The 13,811-nt window shown below is 34.6% G+C and overlaps 1 long non-coding RNA gene across 1 annotated transcript; it reads right to left on the bottom strand.

Annotated features, from left to right (window-relative positions):
* Nucleotides 1-1,872: 1,872 nt before the first annotated feature.
* LOC134278180 (uncharacterized) lies at nt 1,873-2,455 on the bottom strand. Its single transcript, XR_009994390.1, has 3 exons — nt 2,345-2,455; nt 2,099-2,195; nt 1,873-1,894 (listed from the first exon to the last, which is right to left on the bottom strand). It is a non-coding gene; the product is annotated as an uncharacterized LOC134278180 (long non-coding RNA).
* Nucleotides 2,456-13,811: the final 11,356 nt, after the last annotated feature.

Consider the following 13,811-nt stretch of genomic DNA (forward strand, 5'->3'; position numbering starts at 1 on the left):
GTGGAGATTCTCTGCAAAGGAAAACCAAAGAAAAAAACGGTAATAAATATCACCGATTACGAGAAATACATTAATAAGGCAATTTTTTTCTATGCCCCCTCAAAAATATATGTCTTGAAAAGTATTATTTTTGAGATAAGGCTTCAAAATAATTAATCAACAGACACATCTCTTAAACTTACGCAACGTCAATGTCGAATCTTTCTTGATCTCCGTATCTGTAAACATTCAATTCATGTGCAGCGAAAGGTGAACGCCAGCATACCTGTTGTAAGGAGAAATTTAAAAAAATTAATGTTATCCATAAAAGATTATATCTAACTAGTCACTATATAAAAGTGTAAATAAAATGTAAATCCCCCCCCCCCTAATTTTTGATTGACATTTATATTTTATTGAACACTTTACAACACAGTTAAAAAAAAGAGTATTACATTTAATACTACAAAATAATAAATGATAAAGACTCCCCCCCCCCCCAGTTTTCGCTATAACAATTAAAATGTATATTCCTTGTAAATCAATTTTAATCTGACAAGTTTTAACAAACAATATCATATTACATAAATGTTGTTTGTTTGAAAAGAAGTAAGGTACAAGTATTTTGTATATGGAAAAAAAATTTCAGGGTAATTTCTGCAATTTATCAACCTAAAATCTGTTTTTTTTCTCTTTTGGAAAAAAAAAAGAAAACAGAACCATCCTCTACTAACAAAAAACAGAATTAGGATTTAACATGTTTCAAGAAAAATTTGAATATCCCTCCATCTGATGAAACCTGACAAGGAGCATTCTGCAGATGTGCCTGGTTGACAGGGAGCTTACTCCTTCATTGCACCTGATCCCACCTCTGATGTTTAAGATGTCTGTATTTGCTCTGTTGTTTTAATGGTCTACTGTTCATTATCTTTAGAGTTCATTCAAAATGTCTGATTGCATTTCACAGTGGTTTTCACATACCTTGACTAGCCGTCCTCCATCTTTGTTGATGATGACAACCCCTATTTCATCTGGACCACCATCTTGGTTGTCATAATTCCAATGTCTGCCTGCAAAAGTGTTTTAAATAATAAAGTTATTACTGCATCAATATTACAGACCAATATAATTTGAAAAATTTTTATTATAAATTTTTTTATTACACCCAATCCAAAAAAAAAATATATACAGAAAAGTGAATCAAAATTCACTTCATGTATAATTTACAATTTGATGTCTTAATTTGCTACATTCTATGGTTAGTTTTAAGTTTCTATGCCACAAAACATTGACCAATGCCATATGATTTACCTCTTCTGACCAGTGTTCCTACAGGTAAAGCTGCATAACCCGCGTCCGGGACGGATTTGTAGAACAGCAGGTTCTCCTGGTCAAATGTCCAGCGGTGGTATACCTTGTCTCCAGTGTCCAGAACAACAAGGACATACTGGGTATCTGAGTGAAATAGACAAAATTTATAAAGTAACTATAGATATTTCACCAAAATTTGATTTAATGTCTAGCTACCATGATAGAAAATTTTGTAAGGAATCATCGTCTATAGTTTGTTGGGTATGCCAGGGCATTAACGCTAGTTGGAAATATGGGATAAGAAAACAGAGAGAAATGAAATTTTGCTTCTATACTGATACATATTTATGCCGACACAAGATAGAGAAATTTTGAAATCTCTTGCAGAATGCAAAGGAACTCCAAGGGAAAAAATGAGAGCATACATTGAGATTAATTTTATTGTGAAACTGAACAGGGACAGTCATTGAATTCATTTACATGTATTTTTTTAAGGCTTGATATTTGTTCTTATCATTGTCATTTCCTTCCTGTACAAATTAACTTTAAGCATGTAGCCAAACTTACGTAATCATATTATTAGTTCAGGGGAGTAGTTGGGGTGCTAAAAGTTAAAGAAAAACATTTCCAACACGTCTTGATAATGACAAGGTCTAATGACACTTTCTTTATGTGAAATGTACACATAATTGTACTTTTATGGTTTTGTTTTTCGTTTCTTATTCTTAGATTTCCCAAATTGAAACGAAAAACAAGATTTTATCTAAATAAAAAAAACAATGATATTTACACAACAATCAATTCTTACTATGATCACTTTTTGGATCGTTGTATTCCGCTCGTTGTTCGAAGTGTATTCTTGATGATGTTCGCCAAGAAGCAAATAAATACCGACAGTAGATTGTCTGTCAAAGAATTCAGCTTAAAACAAATAACTTGTCAATAGATTAGAAAACATTTGGTCATTAGAAATATATATTGCTAGTAACCATTTCGAAATTTTAAGGTTATCAACTTATATAATCAGGATGCATTTCGCACACCGCTGGCTTACCCGTAGAGACAGTGAGCGGCGGTAACAACCCATTGGTCAGACACTAGAGTCCCTCCACAGAAATGTCCGCGGTCATTCTGAAGACTGACCTGCCAAGGCCACTCACCATCCAAAGCTTGATCACCGCCCACCACTCTTAGGCGCGGATCTACATGGCGTGTCTGTACCCGTGTTATTAGTCCGCACTTGTCCGTGCCTTAAAACAAATAGAAATGTATCAAAAACAATTAAATACAGTAACATTAGTCTCCAATCCAACTTAAAAAAGTAAGCATAAACTCCAAAAATATACACGTAGTATAGGACACTTTCATAACTCGTAAGACACACATTGAAAATTTATTAATTATTTTTCCATTATAATGCCATTCCAATCTGATTTTAATCAGACTGATGCAATTTGTGGTTACATCTTGCGCATTAAGTGATAAAAGGTAACCTGGATGTGCTGGCTCAGGATTCACAGTAGATGGCGCTGGTTTGCAGCAGACGTTCTTTCTACATCCTAAAGCATACTGGTCTACGTAACCGTCACAATGGATATTTGACCGAATGCACGACCCGCCTCTTGTCGTGCACGTGTCGACTCTTGCATGGGGCTTTCCTAAATACCAAAGATTCCAGTCTAAGCAGCGCTATGTACACCAAAATTTAAAAAACAAACGTTGAAGTCAGAAATGAAAATTACCGACAATGGGTTCCACATTTATAGATGCCAGAACGAAAAGAAAAGACCGAATCATAGTGTGAGGATTCAGTCGAATTACCGACAATACCGGAACTTAAATCTGTCTAAATCTCCAGATCCTCCTTAAAATGGAACTGTCCTTGTCATCAGAGAAATGGTAAATTATTACTGGAGACATTTTTCTACAGGAGTGCTGTAGTTATCTACAATTCCGCGAAAACAATATGATACCCTTGTTAAACAAACCATCATGACTGTTTGTCCTTTTTCCATACCTGTTGGAATTTTCCTGACCCCCGAGTACTTAAATTAGTTGTGGCAAACAATTTTCATTGTTGTGATATACTGTTTATTTATATTTACGCCAGATTCTTTCACTGGATTATACATTATCAAAATGTTAAAATATACTGGGCAAAAACTTAAGGATCATCGAATTAAATATGTTTTATGTTCTATTTTTACGTCATATTTATACTCAAATTTTCAAGTATCAATATAACTTATTTATTTTAAGTAACAAAAAGGTTATCTATATAAACAGTATTACACAAATTTGCAAAAGATAAATTGAAAATCTGAAAATAAGGCTCATTTTCAAGTCGAATGTCTGATTTCAAAATCTTCTTACGAGGGTCTGATAGGCCAAATTTCAAACTAGGTTGGCAAAAAATTGTGTGGTTAAAATTCTTTCATATTATGTAAAAAAAAAAGACATTTTGTATTTCTAGAACAAAATACCAAAGTTTCAGAAAAATTGAATTTGATGAAAAATTTGGCCATCTATTGTGTCCTACCTTAAATATAAAATATGATACTTAAATTAAAACTGAATTCTGCTTTCTGTGATAAAGTCTATGTAAATAGCGTTGGAATTGAGAATTCATATACACTGTACAGTGTATAATATCTTAGACTTAGAACCAGTAATTTCAATTTTACTTTCAAACATTTTGGCGATTTAAAAAAATTCAATGACAAACAACTAAAAGATTCAGTAGATGACGTCCCAAAATTTTATCTTTGACCTCTTCATATGACCTTGACCTTTATTTTTCATAAAGAATATAGACTCTTGAACATGTGTCCAAATATCAGCCCTCTACTCTTTGCGGAATCAAAGTTACATTGCATTTAATAACAAACTGTCTTATGCTTCTTTATTGCATTTAGATAGCGTAAACATATTTTAAAATGTAAGCTCCAAAGTGACCAATAAACAGGATTCTTATTTTTTCCACAAAATATAAAGAAAATATGGCAACTTATTCTTTTTTTAACAGGGGTCATTCATTGTTGTCAATATACATGTAATAATATTATTCTTTTTCTTCTCCTATCCTTTTTTAAGAAATGAGTTAAAATAGAATTCACAGGTGTTTTGTACTACCTTAAAGTTTGAAAATTAAACATTAAATGCGATAAGTATATTCAATTGAATACCCACTACTTATTCATTACGATACTGCAGTAATTCTGTAGGATGTAGACCTGAAAATAAGAAATTTGTTCAGAAAAGTCAAAAGATGTTAAATTGATTGTCAGTATTTTGTATGATCTCCCCTTGCTGCGGATCTGTAGCGCTATGGTTTTATATATTTGTCTTTGACCACAACGCTACAGATACCGTAATGCAAAAAAGCACAATTTACGGCGCAATATATTTTGCGCAATTTTAGGGAGAATTTCTCCACTTTCTAGCTTTGATCAATCAACTACCTTTCACTCCCTAATTCTAAGCACATTATTTAACTAATCTGTATATTTTATCCGTCTCTCAACCCTTTATAGTCGTCTTTACAAGTGATAAATTTGCTTGATTAAAATTATTCGTTACATTGCTGAACATTCACTTCAAGCGAGTTTGTTGCCTGTAGAGACAACTATAAATGGTTGGGAGGTGGATAAAATATACATTTGGGCTCAAAATATTTCTAGAATTGGGGAGTGAAAGGTAGCTGATTGACCAATGCTAGTATAAGTGGAGAAATTCTCCCCAAAAGTGCGCAAAAATATTGCTCCGTAAATTGCACCTTTTTTGCATTACGGGATCTGTAGCGTTACGGTCAAAAACAAATATATAAAACCATAACGCTACAGATCTGCAGCTAGATCTCCCCGATAGGCAATAACGGCCATACAGTGCCATCCATGCTGCCCATCAGTCGCAAGGCTAGCCTGAGGGATCTGTTGCCATTCCTCCTGCTGTTTGAAGATCCTGTCGAATTTTAGGAATTGTTAAACCAGTTGAAATGCAGTGCTAAAGAATGTCCCATGCATGTTTAATTCGGTTCAGGTCTCGAGAACGACCTATTAATTCCATGAGGTCGATCATTATCGTTCATTATGTACCTGCAATAGGTCGCCAAGTATTTTAAACCTGTCAGATAGCATTCAATAATCTGTCTTGCTTAGAAATGAAACGATCGGCAAATATTTTCCTCCTTGCTCTTCAAACAAGTCCTCTGCCATTATGGAAGTCAAAACAAAATCGTGACTCGAATGAGAAGGGAACAGAAAGGTGCTACTGCCTGTAAATATCTGCTTCATAAACTTTAGGAAATATGAGGTCTTTCTGCAACGTATCGTCGCAAACCACGGCCTAAATGTACGATCCTCCCCGGAGAGAGCTATATGCGGAATCTGGACCTTGACTTCTAGAGACGATGTCTGGAACGTGAAGTTGCGTTTTGCCATTTTCCATCATCTTTGCTGGCCTGGAGCATTCGTCCATACTCTTACATGTACATGTAACAAGCATTCTGAAAGGCTTGCATTAGAATACTTGTCACTTTTAATTAATACACCATTTTTTGATGAGTTTGGAATTCTTGAATGTTAGGCAGTGTAAGCTAATAATTTAAATCGCCATTACTCAAACCAGGAAGTAAAAATACCTGACAAGTAGATATTGCACAGGTAAGCAGGTAAGTGGGTCATGTGATCCAATATATTGATTGGGATATCATTTGGCCGACAAGTCAGGTAAAATTATGGAATGGTGTCATTAGATAAAACTATTTAATGTAATATACTATAATAATAACAAGAGGCCCAGGGGCCACAGCGCTCACCTGAGCACATCGGCTAGGAAAAAGTACATATCAGATCAGAACTGAAAGTTAACTTTACTGGGGGGGGGGGGGGGTGGGGGGGCTTGAATTTTAACACCCCAGGGGATCATAATTTGAACGAATTAACTAGAATCTACACTACCTGAGGATGATTCCATATAAATATTAATAATCATGGCTTTGAACTACTTGAAAAGAAGATTTTAAATGGTTTCCCTGCATATTCCTATGTAAAACTTTGGTCGGTCATTTTGGCCCCACTCTAGCCCTGGGGGTCATGATTTGAACAAACTTGAATCTACACTACCTGAGGAAAATTTCTCATGAGTTTCAGCTTTCCTGTCTCAATGGTTCTTGAGAAGAAGATTTTTAAAGATTGTTCCTGCATATTCCTGTGTAAAACTTTAAACGGCCATTATGGCCCCACCCTAGCCCCGGGGGTCATGATTTGAACAAATTTGTATGTACACTACCTGAGGATGATTCCACATGAGTTTCATCTTACCTGTTCCTATTGATCTTGAGAAGATTTTTAAAGATTTTTCCTGTATATTCCTATGTAAAACTTTGATCGGACATACTGGCCCCACCCTACCCCCGGGGGTCATGAATTGAACAAGTTTGAATCTATACTGCTTTAGGATGATTCCACATGAGTTTCATCTTTCCTGGCCCAGTGGTTCTTGAGAAGAAGATTTTTAAAGATTTTTCCTATATACTCCTATGTAAAATTTGATCGGCCGTTTTGACCCCACCCTACCCCCGGTCATGATTTGAAAAAATTTGAATCTGCACTACCTTAGGATGATTCCACATGAATTTCATCTTTCCTGGCACAGTGGTTCTTGAGAAGAAGATTTTTTAAAAATGCCATTAATTTTTCTCTAATTCATAATTATCTCCCCTTGGAAAAGGGCGTGGCCCTTCATTTGAACAAACTTGAATCCCCTTTACCTAAGGATACTTTGTAGCAAGTTTGGTTGAAATTGGCCCAGTGGTTTATGAGAAGAAGATGAAAATGTGAAAAGTTTACAACGACAACAACAACAACGACAGACAACGGACAAATTTTGATCAGAAAAGCTCACTTGAGCCTTCGGCTCCGGTGAGCTAAAAAGTGGAATTTTTAAAATAATATTGTTTGAAGATTAATTGAAGACCTGGGTTTAGAATAATACATTCATAATGTACCCCTTACAAAATCATGTTTTCAATGTCATGGATATACTATTAAGGCAGCTACGCTATGAAAGAAATGTCATTAGACCTACCATTTGCCAAACAATTAATCTAGAATCTGCCAATTTTGTTTTCAATTTTCATTCTACTAGATTTAAGCAGGTATAAATTCATTTGACTTGATTGCAATGATTAGTGAGACTCAGTCATTAAACTGAGGTGTCACAAGTACATGTATATTAGAATTAATATTGCCTATTTATTCATATGATAGGCATAGTCAGATGATGGACCCCCGTACCAGTGCCCAGGACGTAATGCGATGTGACCTTTGTCAGACCGCTATGGTACAGATGCACTGTGATATATGCCTTGTCAACATGTGTAAGGCCTGTGTGGGAGAACACATGATTTCTGATGAATCAAAAAAACATGAAGTTGTCCCTTTCAAGCTTAGAAAATCTACTCCCCTCTACCTTGGGTGTAAAACTCATGATAAACAACAATGTACAATGTACTGTAATCAATGTGACATTCCTGTGTGTGACACCTGCCTTGCTTCTGATCAACATCTAGGTCATAAGTTATCAAAAATCTTACAAGTTCTCGATGAGAAAAAGGAAAAAATTATTAAAGAACAAATTGAGTTAAATGAGACAATTTACCCAACCTACAGAATATTGCCTCTGAAGTACAAAACAGAATGAGTCAGTTAGAAAAGGAATATGGAGATCTCTCAACAGCCATAACAAAACATGGAGAGGACTGGCACAGAGAAATTGACAAACTTGTCAAGAAACTTAAAGCTGAAGTTGATGAGATGAAAAACACACAGTTACAAACTCTACAGAAACATCTGGATGAAATAAGCAAGACAATGTCTGACATCAAGGATGAAATCAATTCACTTGATGTTGCTGTTGAATCTATTGATATGTCAAAACTATTTAAATTTACATTCAGTGTAGAGAGATATAGAAATCTTCTACAAAAAGTTCTGTCATCTTTACCTACATTCACGCCATGCAAAATCAAAGGACAAGACCTTAATAAAATATTTGGAACTGTATCTTCGAGTTCTTCTACATCAGATAAACATGGCTACAGCCTGAAGACAACACAGAAATCACCAGAAGCTGGATCCTCTCCTCCATTCAAACAGCTGCTTGATGAACCAGAGACTGTCACAACCATACACACTGGGTATTTATGCCTTTACAATGTGGCCTGTCTGAGTGATGAAGAAATCTGGACAAGTGAAATTTAACAGTGTACCAGTACATAATGACATTAAAATGTTTAACCCCTTACATGACATATACGCATTTCTACGCATCTGACTTGAAAAACGAGTATAGTTTGAAAAATCATTCATAACTTTGTTAATACTGAAAATAGCAGACTAAACATTGCACCTTTGGAAAGAGAAAATAATTATGGTAAAATACTATATAGAAATTTTTTTTTATTAGTTGTACCAGTTTTTTGCTACCTTGAGTAAAACTTTGCGCACTATTTGAGTGTTTTTGCCATTATCGAAAGCAATGCGGGGGTAACACGTTACATATAAAAATGCTAAATCCTTGTGTTTACATCCCAATCTCACCGCATCCCCTTCAATATACTTAAAATTGGTTTGTTAAAAAATGTACAACATGCTAAAATTTTCAACACAACAATAAAATATTTTTAATATATTTATAGAAGCAAAAAAAAAAAAACTAGAATGAAACTCATTATAGAAGCAAAAAAAAAAAAAAAAAAAAAAAAAAAAACTAGAATGAAACTCATTATTTAATAAATGGAAATTCCAGCATGATTATGGTGTATTTCGTTGCCATGGCAACTAAAATGATATAATTTTGTTCAGACAACATAACAAAGTAATTTGTTGAAATTTTCATTTTCAATAAAAAAAATGATTATCTGTATTATGAGGAGGATGTAATAGTCTATACCTATGGGTCTGAATCTTTGATAAAATGGGCATTTTCAACATAGTGTAGAGTCTAAATACTCAGTATGAATTTAAAATGAATGCTCAATAAATGTAAAAAAAAAATCTAAAAAATTTCAAAGAACTGAAGGATGCTTTGTGTCGCATTGAAAGTGACCCAGGGATTCTGATGAAGAATGAAAAATACAATAAAAACGAAATTCTAATGTAATTGTTTTGTAAAACACGTTTTGATTGGCTAATACACTGATGTTTGAAGTAGTAAAACGAGCATTAACTAGATTGAAAACTTTTCATTGTGACGTCATAATGAAACAAGAGGCCCATTGGCCACATCGCTCACCCGAGCATTGTGGCAAGGAAAAAGTAGAAATTGGTTTACAATACTATTGAAAAGTTTAAATCCAAAAGTTTGGCCCCGCCCTACCCCTGGGGGTCATGATTTGAACAAACTTGAATCTACACTACCTTGGGATGCTTCCATATAAATAGGAGCAGTTATGGATGTGCTGTTCTTAAGAAGAAGATTTTTAAAGAATTTTCCTATATATTTCTATGTAAAACTTTGGTCGCCCATTGTGACCCAGCCCAACCCCTGGGGGTCATGATTTGAACAAACTTAAATCTACACTACCTGGGGATGCTTCCATATAAATATGGGCAATCATGGCTTTGCTGTTCTTAAGAAGAAGATTTTTAAAGAATTCTCCTATATATTTCTATATAAAACTTTGGTCGCCCATTCTGGCCCCGCCCTATCCCTGGGGGACATGATTTGAACAAATTTGAATCTACACTACCTGAGGATGTTTCACATAAGCTTCATCTTTCCTGGCACAGTGGTTCTTGAGAAGATTTTTAAATCATACCACCAAATTTTCATTAATTCCCAATTATCTCCCTTGGATGAGGGCGTGACCCTTCATTTGAACGAACTTGAATCCCCTTCACCCAAGGATGCTTTGTGGCAAGTTTGGTTGAAATTGGCCCAGCAGTTCTTGAGAAGAAGTCGAAAATGTGAAAAGTTTACGAGACGGACGCCAGACAAAATGTGATCAGAAAAGCTCACTTGAGCCTTCGGCTCAGGTGAACTAAAAACACATTGCTCCATGACGTATTTCATGTCACAAAACTCAACGAAATAAGACGTAAACAGCAAACAGAATGCACAGATTGCATTATAATGGGAAATGGGAATAACTATCTTTTATTTTTAGCTCACCTGAACCGAAGGCTCAAGTGAGCTTTTCTGATCACATTTTGTCCGGCGTCTGTCTGTACGTCTGTCTGTAAACGTTTCACATTTTCGACTTCTTCTCAAGAACCGCTAGGCCAATTTCAACCAAACTTGCCACAAAGTATCCTTGGGTGAAGGGGATTTAAGTTTGTTCAAATGAAGGGCCACGCCCTCATTCAAGGGGAGATAATTGGGAATTAATGAAAATTTGGTAGCATGTTTTAAAAACCTTCTTCTTAAGAATCACTGTGCCAGGAAAGATGAAGCTTATGGGGAATCAGGTAGTGTAGATTCAAGTTTGTTCAAATCATAACCCCCAGGGATAGGGCGGGGCCAAAATGGCCGACCAAAGTTCTACATAGAAATATATAGGAAATTTCTTTAAAAATCTTCTTCTCAAGAATAGCAAAGCCATAATTGATCATATTTATATGGAAGCATCCTCAGGTAGTGTAGATTCAAGTTTGTTCAAATCATGACCCCAGGGGTAGGGCGGGGCCAAAATGGCCGACCAAAGTTTTACATAGAAATGTATAGGAAAATTCTTTAAAAATCTTCTTCTCAAGAATAGCAAAGCCATGATTGGTCATGGGACTACTTTTGGATTTAAGCTTTTCAGGTATAAACCAATTCTGCTTTTTCCTAGCCACAGTGCTCAGGTGAGCGATGTGGCCCATGGGCCTCTTGTTGTATTTGCGACACTTAATGCTGATTTAACGGTCGCACACAACCGTTTTTAATTATTGGCTACGCTTACGCGTCGCCAATAAAAAATCAGTTTGCGACCATTAAATCCGCATTAACGGTCGCAAATGCCAAACTATAAGATAGTTATTCCCTAAATTAAAACATGCACATTGTCTCCCCTTTCTCAGAATACTAAAAGGTATCACATATTTAATATTTTTACAGATTTCATTAAAAAAAAAGAACATGCGTTATTCAATTTATCAGCACATATTTCAGTGTTATATATATGAACCAATGCATGTCAGTAATATTAATTCTATGCTTTAAATAAAAACTGTCATAAAGTTTGACATATTTTATTTTAAAAATACTTTTTACATTGACAATTTCGATGTTTTGATAAGGATGTACATGTATTAAATGCGTAGTCAATATAGAAAGCAGTCACAACTCCATTTCTGTCATATTCTTTAAAACTGTAAAATTTTCATCTACAACAAGTAATCATATCGTGTAATCATAAAATTCTTTAAAATATGTGGTAAATATACACAGATGATATCAATAAATATGGCACTCTTTCCATTTTTTTTTGTTTTGATTTTCATCAAAAATTGTTGAAATATAAGCTTTATGACAAATCTCCCGGAAGATTCAGTTAATCCTCATGTTTCCTCCATCTTTCTTATCCATAAAGTCCTGTGTGTATTGAAATCTGTCAGTTTGTCACCTTCTAGCCTAAATGTCCCCCTAAAGAAAATAAGTCACAATCAAATGAAAGATCAATTCATTACCGGCCTCTCTTTTAATATTTAGACCCTCCAATTAAAATAAGTACAAGTAAATCTGCTTGCAAAAAAATTAGAAATATTTCTACAAAACATTTGATATATACATCTACGTACTGAGTATGTCCCTCCTGCATGGTCAGTATGGGCTTTTTGAGGGCCACGCTGTCCTGTAGTTCCAGGGCACTAACCCCTGTTAGGGGCCAGCAATTTCCCGTCTCATCACTGACCTCCCATCGCGGTGACCCAGAATCTGAGGATAATTATTATATCTATATATATACTAAAAAGTGTAATAAATACTGGGTAATTAATGAGATGTTTCAACTTCCCATTGAGAATAAAAACCCCACTATATTTGTGATTATACATTGAAAACTATTGAAAAGACCAATTGAAATTTATAAATTGTGCAAAGTCTTGCTACACATGCATGCATATTTATTTGATCAGAAGTCAGTATCTGTTTTTAACTAAGGAATTACATCCCTTCTCCCCCCTTACAATGTATACATGTACTAAGAAATTCTCGGTGTAGGCCCCTGTAACTTTTTAAGTCCTTCTTTTAAGTATAATAAATATTGTTTCATCATTGATATAATGCTCAAATGATTAATCGTTACCAATTAGTCCTTCCAAGTCAATGAGTGGAGATTCTCTACAAAGGAAAAAAAACGGTAATAAATAAATCACCGATTACGAGAAATACATTAATAAGGCAATTTTTTTCTATGCCCCTCAAAAATATATGTCTTGAAAAGTATTATTTTTGAGATAAGGCTTCAAAATAATTAACAGACACATCTCTCAAACTTACGCAACGTCAATGTCGAATCTTTCTTGATCTCCGTATCTGTAAACATTCAATTCATGTGCAGCGAAAGGTGAACGCCAACATACCTGTTGTAAGGAGAATTTTAGAAAAAATTAATGTTATCCATGAAAGATTATATCTAACTAGTCACTATATAAAAGTGTAAATAAAATGAAAATTGTGCCCCCCTCCCCTTATTTTTGATTGACATTTATATTTTATTGAACAATTTACAACACAGTTAAAAAAAGAGTATTACATTTAATACTACAAAATAATAAATGATAAAGAAATCCCCCCCCCCCCCAGTTTTCCCTATTACATGAATAGTCCTTGTAAATCAATTTTAATCTGACAAGTTTTAACAAACAATATGATATTACATAAATGTTATTTGTTTGAATAGAGTAAAAGTATTTTGTATATGAAAAAAATTGTGAGGGTAGTTTCTGCAATTTATCCACCTATATACCTAAAATCTATTTTTTTTTCTTTTGCGCAAAAAAAAAAAAATGATAACAGGTCCATCCTGTACTAACACAAAAACAGAATTATAATTTAACATGTTTCAAGAAAAATTTTGAATATCTCTCCATCTGATGAAACCTAGCTGGCAAGGAGTATTCTGCAGATGTGACTGGTTGACAGGGATGCTTACTCCTCCATGACACCTGATCCCACCTCTGGTGTTTTTAGATGTCTGTATTTGCTCTGTTGTTTAAATGGTCTTATGAGCTTGATTACCGTTCATTATCTTTAGAGTTCATTCAGAATGTCTGATTGCATTTCACAGTGGTTTTTACATACCTTGACTAGCCGTCCTCCATCTTTGTTGATGATGACAACCCCTATTTCATCTGGACCACCATCTTGGTTATCATAATTCCAGTGTCTGCCTGCAAAATTGTTTTAAATAATAAAGTTATTGCTGTATCAATATTATAGACCAATATAATTTGAAAAATTCTCATTATAAAAAAAAATTATTACACCCAATCCAAATACATAGAAAGAAAAGTGCATCAAAACCTTGTAAGGTA

Source organism: Saccostrea cucullata, unplaced genomic scaffold, assembly GCF_032062105.1.
Source record: "Saccostrea cucullata isolate Sc308-1 unplaced genomic scaffold, CSIRO_AGI_Scuc_v1 ctg3017, whole genome shotgun sequence".
In the NCBI taxonomy this organism is placed as follows: domain Eukaryota; kingdom Metazoa; phylum Mollusca; class Bivalvia; order Ostreida; family Ostreidae; genus Saccostrea; species Saccostrea cuccullata.